This window comes from Mustela nivalis (assembly GCF_964662115.1).
Source record: "Mustela nivalis genome assembly, chromosome: 13".
Lineage (NCBI taxonomy): Eukaryota > Metazoa > Chordata > Mammalia > Carnivora > Mustelidae > Mustela > Mustela nivalis.
The window spans coordinates 57,620,623-57,630,005 of NC_139032.1; the positions used below are offsets into that span (position 1 = coordinate 57,620,623).

The window sequence follows — 9,383 nt, forward strand, 5'->3', positions numbered from 1 at the left end:
CATGAAGCAGTAATAGGATATCTTGTTAACTTAAAAACACAGTAAAATCTAGGGATGCATGGGTGGCTGAGTTGGTTGGGCATTTGGCTCTTGATTTTGACTGAGGTCATGATCTCAGAGTCATGAGATCGAGTCCTGCGTCAGGGTCCATGCCCAGCGCAGAGTCTGCTTGAAACTCTCTCCCTCTGGCCCTCCCCCCACTTGTGCTCTTTCCCCCACCTAAAATAAATAAATAAATATTTTTAAAAAATAGAGCAAAATCCCAGCCCCTGCACTGTTCTTGACAATTACTACTATTTGTTTTTCTAGAGGTTAAAACTGATTTTGTTAATTTCTCAAGCACCTTGTTCATATTTTGGAGCTTGCTGCCCTGAACTAAGGTTGCCCATCTCTTGGTCTCCAAGCCAAACATTGGGGAAGGGGTCATAGCTTGGATGGCTAACATCTGAGTTGTGAGTGTCCACCAAAGAGCTGTAGTCTGTTGGGTGAAAATATTTGCTTGGTGAACTCCTGACAGAGCCTCAGTAGTGTTTGACAATCTCTAGGGTGGCCGGGGTTCAGAGGAGTCCGGTATAAGAGATTCTGATGCCTGGAGTTGGGAAGTGAGGGATAAATGGATTAGGGAGGTACAATGGCTGACTTCAGCTTTATCTCTGCTGATGAGTTCATTGTGAATATACCCTTTAATTCCCTTCAGGAGTAGAGGAAGAGGAGGTGTGCTCATTCACCCTTATTCTCCCCCAGTGTCAGTAGGTTCACTGTCTATCTAGGAGAGGCACATCGGCCAGGCTTTGAAATAAAGCTCCTAGGTATGATTGTTGCAAGAGTCTGGAAATCCCCACATCCTTCATCCCCAGGTCGGAGGCATATTTACTCCTGCCTGGGTGAAGTTCCAGGGCAACAGATGTTCCCTGTTTGACAGGAAGGAGCCGGGGAAGGGTATGGTGGAAATTTGAGCTCAAAGCCTTGGCTAGTCCCAGAACAGGGCTTGGAGTGGGCTGAGCCCCTGCAGGCTTTTCTGTCTAGCAAGGGTCAAATGGCCTGGGCATTTGGTGCTCTTGGGTCACAGCTGAGCACTGAGCCCTCCAGGGACATCCTGCTCTGATGACTATGCACGTGTTAATGAAGGGGCTACTATCTCCTGGAGTGCAGATGACCCATCGTGTCATAAGTGTGTGATATTCATGGGCCTAGTGGAGGCACAGACATTTCTCAGTGTGTAGCCATCTAGGGCTAGGTAACTGCTTGGAATAGCATTGATTTAGTCGGTTACAGATTCGAGGTAGACAGTGTTAAGCATAGGGCAAGGTAAAGATTTTGGGAGGCAATACCCACCAGCATTATCTTGAAAGGTCTGGTTTATTCTTCCTTTAGGTCTGTGTCTGCTGAGAGGCTGGGGGTCAGGACCCTGCAGTAAACTGGGGACACTCCTGTGGATGGGGATGGGTGTATAGGTGAGGGATGGGGCTGCTGAAGAGGGCAGTGGACTCACTTGCTGACCTTGTCATTTCCCTTTGAAAGCCCACAGCCATGTTGTTGAGACCAGGGTGTGCATGTGAATCCAAGACTGTCCTTATTAAAGGAGAAGCAATGAGACAGAAATCAGAAAGCAGAGTTTAGAGGAGGGAAAGACAGGCCTGCTTTAAGGTGACCTAGGAGCTTTATGGAGGAGACCAATGTTGAGGGACGAATTTGGACTGCATTTGTGTTTGTAGGTCTGCAAGATGGTCTGTATCTGTTTGCAGACACAATGGGGAGACTGTCTTTGTGCCTGCATGGTGCTTGTGCCAGCATCTGCTCCTGCATGTCTGACTCAGGGTGTTCTTGAGTCTAGGTAGGTGTGTTTCCTGGACATGTCTCTGGGTTCTCTGAATTAGTTTTGCAGTGGCAACATTGACTTTGTGTCCTTGTGTTTATGCATCTGTGTGGCTGGATGTCTGTGTCCATGTGTCTTTGACTATGTGTGGGATTCTGCTCTGGCCTCTCACTTTACCCTGCCCCTCTTCCCTGACACTCCCCAGCTGCCAGCATCATTTACCGCAAGGAATGGCTTCCTTTCCCTTCCCGCTGTCTGGATTCCCACGAGACCAGCTGTCTGCCCAGGGTCCTGCCCCTGTGGCCTCTGTAGCAGACTCGACCTGGAGAGCGATATACTCTGGAAAGCCCCCAACATGCTCCTTGCATGGCCATGGACCCAGAGAAGTTACAGTGGAAGAGAGGGGGAAGGCAGAAAAGGGGGGGCAGTTGGCAGAGCCCACCCCTCCTTCTGGAAACAGAGATCTCCCTCTGGCCCCTTCCCAGGGCCCCTTTCCCTCCCTATGCTCTCATCCAGACCAAGTATTCAGGGTCCTGGCCTCAGTATCTCTGGGGATAGGAATGAACATTCCTCTGCAGGCCCTGCCAGAGCCACAGGGATCTGGTCTTCTGTGTCCCCCAGTACCTTCCATGCCTGCATCGTGTTCGTTCCTCATCTCTGCACCTGAAGCCTAGGCTGTCTTCTCTTCTTTCCTCTTCCTATATTGGACGCAGTAACCACTCTTGTTCCTTGTTCTGTGACAGACCTGGCCTCTGCCGTGGGCCCCTGACCCAGGTGGAACATTAGGCTTTGGATGGCTGGGAAGGAGCAGAAGCCCAGGCCCCTCTCACATGGTGCAGAAAGTAGCATCTGTGGGGTTTACTCCTGTTCCCATTCTGTGTTCACTGTTCTCCCTGGATGGGCTGTGGTAAGCAGGTACAAAAATGAAGCAGTCATGGTTTCTATCCTCTAGGACTCAATGTTTGACAGGAGAAGTGATTTTGTGGAGAAGCCACTTTCCTCCACCGCAGGTAGTCAGGTGCCTGAAATTCTCTCCATAGAATTCTTAGGTGTCCTCTGCAGAAGTCAGGAAGGGCTCCAGAAGGTCCGAACCTTTCACCATGCCATGTTACTTGTGAGGGTCAGAGGTGTACTCCAGAGTTCCCAAGCAAGCACTGATATATTCCTAGCACCTGCCACCACCATTTACACTGGAGGTGTAAATGCTTGAGTTTCTATCCTCCATGAGGCCTTTTATTCTGATTTTACCTCTGTTGAGACTCGGGAAAGCTGGAGGGTGGGGGCTGTGCTAGGGTAATGGGATGGGATGAACAAGGCTTCATCTCTCAACATCCTGTGTGAATCATAGGCTCTGACCCTATCTTCTCTCAGCTCTTGGCTTTGCTGAAACTGAGAATCCTGAAGGTGTTTGTTCCAGCTCATCTTTATGCCTTTTGACCCTTTGTTGTAGGACTTTGGTCAGCACTATGAACTCACACTGTTCTGGGACAGGTAAAAGCCTGAGGGGACCATGGGAAGGACCCATTCCACCTAAGTCAGGATGTGTGCACATTAACCTTGGCTTCCCACATGATGCTGCTGTGACCACTCTGGGACATTCCCTTCATGCTGGGCTCCCCTCTTATCTCCTTGCTCTGTGGCTTTCTGCCCAACTGCCACCTGACAGGGAGGATGTGTCTGTCACAAGATCTCCTTTGATATTTGGGGATGCTTTAGGAAAACACCTGGAGGGTGTTGGCTCAACAGGCCTGGACCTTGTATCTTCTCATCTCGGGGGCCACAGCAGGGGCTGGGCCCTCATCTAATAGGCACAGAGTCACCATTCAGAGGAGGGACACATTCATGCTGCTTCTCATTCTGACTTTTCTGCATCCTGTTAGCAGTGGACACCTTGTGGTAAGTACTGGGGTCCTATCGTGGAAGGGAGTCCTGCCACCACTTCTTGGTTTGATGGGATGTTGGATTTCATAGGGAGACTACAGCACTTCATGCACTTCCTGTAGCTCTTGGCTCTTATGTTGTAGGTCAGAAGTGGGAATGCAGAGGTTTCACCTTCTGAGAGATGTGAGGTATCCAAAACAGAGGTCCATCACATCCACTCAGGACAATATATTTTTTAAAGATTTTATTTATTTGACAGATCACAAGTAGGCAGAGAGGCAGGCAGAGAGAGGAAGGGAAGCAGGTTCCCTGCTGAGCAGAGGGCCAGATGTGGAGCTCCATCCCAGGGATCATGACCTGAGCTGAAGGCAGAGGCTTTAACCCACTGAGCCACCCAGGCACCCCAGGACAATTTTTTTTTTTTTTTTTTTTTTTGCCTTCCAGTTCTGTCCTCCCACCCCTAAACATCCCTAATCTCTGAACACTAGGATGGAATACCTGCCCTCTTGGTCTCTAACTTAATGTACTAGGCTCCACACATCTAAAACTTCTCGAAATCTCTCCCTCTCCACTCATCTGAGAGCATCTTTATACACACAATCAGCAGTGGAAACACCTTTTTATGCCCACCTGGTCTCTCTGTTGGATACCTACTCCATAGACTCTAATAGTTATTTGCCATGGTAACTTCCAGAATCCATCTCTACTTCCAGTTTTTTGGTTTTGATATTTCATACCCCTCTCTCCATCCCCAGCCATGGTCTCTTCCTTGCTCTTTCCTTATCCTTTTGGGCCTTTGCTTACACTTTGTTACATGTGAGGGAATCTTCCTCCCTCCCTCTCTGCCTTCTTTCTCTCTTTCCTTCCTTCCTACCCTCCTTCCTTCCTCTCTCTTTCTAGATTTTATTTGAGAGAGCACAAGACAGACACAGTGCATAAGCTGGGGTGAGGGGCAGAGGGAGAAGGAGAAGCAGGCTCCCTACTGAGGGAAGCTGAAGCTGGGCTTGATCTCAGGACTCTGGGATCACGACCTGAGCTGAAGGCAGATGCATAATCGACTGAGCCACCCAGGCACAACACATGAGGGAATCTTTCTTGTGGTCCTTTTAGACAAAGTCATCTTTAGGACATGTGCATTTGGTCTTATCCCCTACTTCTACACTGCCTCATTACTCCAGTAGTTTTTTTCTTGCTCTGCCTTATCCATCTGTCCCTCCTGATTGCATCATTTCAGTCAGCATCCAATATGTTATGTCTCTCATTTTTTTCCCCTTACTGTTTTCCACAGTGGCTGCACCAATTTAAATTCCCACCAATAGTACGCAAATGTTTACTTTTCTCTGCATCCTCACCAGCATTCATCTCTTGTCTTCTTGAGTATAGCCATTGTAACAGGTGTGAGATGACATCTCATTGTGGTTTTGATTTGCATTTCCCTGATGATTAGTGATGTTGAACATCTCCTCAGGTACCTGTTTGACATTCAAATGTCTTGTTTGGAAAAATAGTCTAATTAGTTCCTCTGCCCATTTTTATTTTATTTTAATCTATTTAGGTTTTTATTTAAATTTCAGTTAGTTAACATACAGTGTAATATGATTTTGAGGTATACAATATAGTGATTCAACACTTCTATACAACACACAGTGCTCATCACAAGTCTACTCCTTAATCCCCATCACCTATTTAACCCATCCCCTCCCACCTCCTCTGGTAACAATCACTTTATTCTTAATAGTTAAGAGTCTGTTTGTTAGGGGAGCCCTCCTACCCTGTTGGTAGGAATGCAAACTGGTGCAGCCACTCTGGAAAACAGTGTGGAGGTTCCTCAAAAAGTTGAAAATAGAGCTGCCCTACAACCTAGCAATTGCACTTCGGGTATTTACCCCAAAGATCCAAATTTAGTAATCCAAAGGGGCATGTGCACCTCATTTAGTAATCCAAAGGGGCATGTCCACAATAGCCAAACTATGGAAAGAGCCTAGATATCCATCAACAGATAAATGGATAAAGAAGATGTGGTATATATACACAGTGGGATATTATGCAGCCATCAAAAAATTGAAATCTTGCCGTTTGCAATGATGTGGGTGGAGCTAGAGGATATTATGTTAAACGAAATAAGTCAATCAGAGAAAGACAATTATAGGATCTCAGTGATACGTGGAATTTCATATAGGGAAAGAGAGGAAAAAATGAAACAAGACAAAACCAGAGAAGGAGACAAACCATAAGAGACTCAATCTCAGGAAACAGACTGAGGGTTGCTGGAGTAGAGGTGGGTGGGAGGGATGGGGTGGCTAGGTGATGGACACTGGGGAGGGTATGTGCTATGGTAAGCATTGTGGATTGTGTAAGAATCACAGACCTGGATGCTTGAAACAAAAATACATTATATGCTAATAAAAAAAAAATAAGATTCTGTTTCTTGGTTTGCCCCTCTGTCTCTTTTTTCCTTTTGCTTGTTTTGTCTCTTAAATTCCACAAATGAGTGAAATCACATGGTGTTTTTCTTTAATTTTCCTTTGCATAATATTCTCTAGTTCCATATATTCCATATCTTCTTTATCCATTTGTCAGTTGATGGACGCTTGAGCAGTTTCCATAATTTGGCCATTAAATCAGACTTTTTTGTTGTCATTGATGTCATAAACCTCCCCCTCCCCCTTTTTAAGATTTATTTGTGAGAAAGAGAGGGCTCGAGCAGGGAAAAGAGCAGAGGGAGGGGGAGAGGACGCAGACTCCCCCCTGAATGTGGAGCCCCATGTGAAGACTCCCAATCCCAAGATCCCGAGATCATGACCTGAGCCAAAGTCAAGACGCTTAAACGACTGAGACACACAGATATCCCTGATGTCACTCACCTTTTAAAAAAATCATCTCTGGGTCCCTCTTCCTTCTACTGCTATTTCATTTTTCTGCACTTCTATGAAACAAACTTCCTTGAAAGAATGACTACACTTGCTATCAGCAGTTATTCTGCTTCCATTCTTTCTTGAATACATTCCAGTCATGCCTTAATGTCCACCATTCACCAAACTATTTTCAATGCCATAAGTGATCTGTGTTGCTGAATCTAATGGTCAATTCTGAGTCCTCATTTTCTTTGGCCCATTTGCAACTTTTGACACAGTTGCATATATCTCCTTGCAATACTTTTCTCCTCTTGGTTATGATATACCATACTCTTCTGCTTTTCCTTCCTCCCTGGCTACAGATTCTCAGTCTCCTCTCTTATATAACTTTTTTCCTCCAATTTATTAGTTAGAATATTCCAAAGCCCAGTCCTTAGTTCTTTCTTAATTTCACTGATTCCTTTGGTGATCTTTTCTAGTCTCATGGTTTCATGTACATCAATCAATTAGTCAGTCAATCTAATCAGTCATCTCTCTCTGAGGACCATCGTGTTTTTGTGCTTTTTTAATTTTTTATTTTTATTAAGACTTGTTTATTTGACAGACAGCACAAGTAGGGGGAACTACAGGAGGAAAGGGAGAAGCAGGCTCCCTGCTCAGTAGGGAGCCTAATGTGGGACTCGATCCCTGGACCCTGGGATCATGAACTGAGCCAAAAGCAGATGCTTAACCAACTGAGCTACCCAGGCACTTCTGTATATGTTGATTAGAGGCATGAGACTCAAGTTCGGAGGCATGAGACTACCCCATAGAGTAATGATCTCCTTGAAGGCAAGGCCTGTGTCTTGGTGATTATTTTGTCTGGCATAGTTCCTGGCACATATTAAGTACACAAATATTTTAATTGTCAAATGAAAGATACCTCTCAAGGTCATTTTTATTGTGAGCCTTTTATGTTACCCTAAGGTTCTCATCAGTTGAGTACTTACTCCTGTGGCAGGAGCTCATAGACCATAGTACTTATCACATTGATGTAATAATTTATCTGCTTCCTCAGACCAGACTTTAGAGTCAAGTCTATTAAGGTATTACCATATGCCAGCCCCTATTATAAGCCCTGGGAATATGAGATACTACTGTAATTTTTTTTTAGGAAAGAAAGGATGTGAAACTGAACTCAAAGCAGAGGCAAATCTGAGAGATGTCAAAGATATCAAAATTAGAACCCAGTGACTGACTTGATGTATGGTCCAAGCAAATAAAGTGGATGTATAGTGATACCATTCCATGACATTAGAAAGCAGTTTGGTGGGGTAGATGTTGTTTAGAAACTTTGAATCAATCTGCATTGTGTTTGGAGCAAGATGGACTTTCTTCCTATCTATTGACTGGCTATATAGTTGGAGCTCAGAGGAAAGACTAGAACAACAAAGTGACTTTGGGAATCACCAGTATATTAGCAGTAATTGAGGTTTGGGATATGGATGTACAGTTGTCCCCCTTTCCAGATAAAGGAATTGGGACTCAGAAACTTGCCAAATGTCAGTTAGGATTCTAACTCTGATTTTTTTCACATTCCATTCTTGTGACTTTGACCTTAAAATCTGCATCCTGTCCAAGGGTCACACATTTGGCATGAAAATTGTAAAAACATGCTCAAGGATTTTGTAATGTTTTTCTTGTGTTGTAGTTTTGCTGCCCTTTATTCAGGCTTGTCATTTTTCTCTGAAGTCATTCTCTGGTCATTTTAGTCAGAAGTCTCCTTCTGAAGGTGACCTAAACCTTTTTTTTTTTTTTTTAAGATTTTATTTGCCTGACAAGAGTCACAAGTAGGCAGACAGGCAGGCAGAGAGAGGAAGGGAAGCAGGCTCCCTGCTGAGCAGAGAGCCAGATGCGATGTGATGCGGGGCTCAATGTGAGGCTGGATCTCGGGACCCTGGGATCATGACCTGAGCCAAAGGCAGATGCTTAACCCACTGAGCCACCCAGGCCTCTCATGGTGACCCAAATCTTTTATTCATACTTAACCTTATATTGAGTGGAATAAGCACAACTTTCAGGTATGCTGTTTCGCTGTAGCCTCCTTAAGGGCCAGATTCCAGTCTTCCTTCCAAGGACACCATGCCTGCCCCAACCCAGTTAATGGGGAAAGGTAGGACAGATCCAATCACACCTCCTTGGGAGGTCAGAGAATATATGAGTCTGATGGCCACCGTTAAGAGATTCACTTTGTGGCCAGGGCTACAGAGGCTGCTAGTGGTGCTGGGGGTGAAGGTGGGAGAGTAGGTTGACTGAAGTGGAAGTGGGAAAGAGTTCTAATATTGCCTTAGTATGGCAAGCTCTTGGAGAGTCCTCATAAAACAGGTCTGTATGAGGGACTTCATTTAGTTTGTGTGTGAGGGACTGTATAGACAAGATATGGTCAGATCTCAGCTTGCCTGAGATAGTTTCTCCATTATATTCCAGGGGTTTCAGAGAACTTCATGTCATCTTTCCATTAACGAGAAACAGATATTACTATGAAATAGCCAATTATTGCACATTTCAGAAAAATTGAAAGGACCACAGTCCCTGTTCAGTTCTGAGCAGCTTATCTGCTTTGGAGCCTCATGTGTGGCATTAAATTCTGGATCCCTGTCCATTTTCCGTGACTTTTAATGGAACAGCACACTACAAAAGCCTAAAAGTTTTTTTGTTTGTTTCTGTTTTGTTTGTTTTGAGAGTCAAAGTGAATGGTTCTGGTGTTTTCTGAAATATAGGGGGATATAAGAAATGGGGAAAGATGACAGGCATCAAAGGCGGGAGTGGGCAGACTAATTTGGCTGGGGAGA

At 45.0% G+C, this 9,383-nt stretch overlaps 1 long non-coding RNA gene across 1 annotated transcript in view; it reads left to right on the plus strand.

Annotated features, from left to right (window-relative positions):
* Positions 1 to 9,383, plus strand: part of LOC309846075 — a 277,012-nt gene that overhangs the window by 49,962 nt on the left and 217,667 nt on the right. The window lies entirely within an intron of this gene.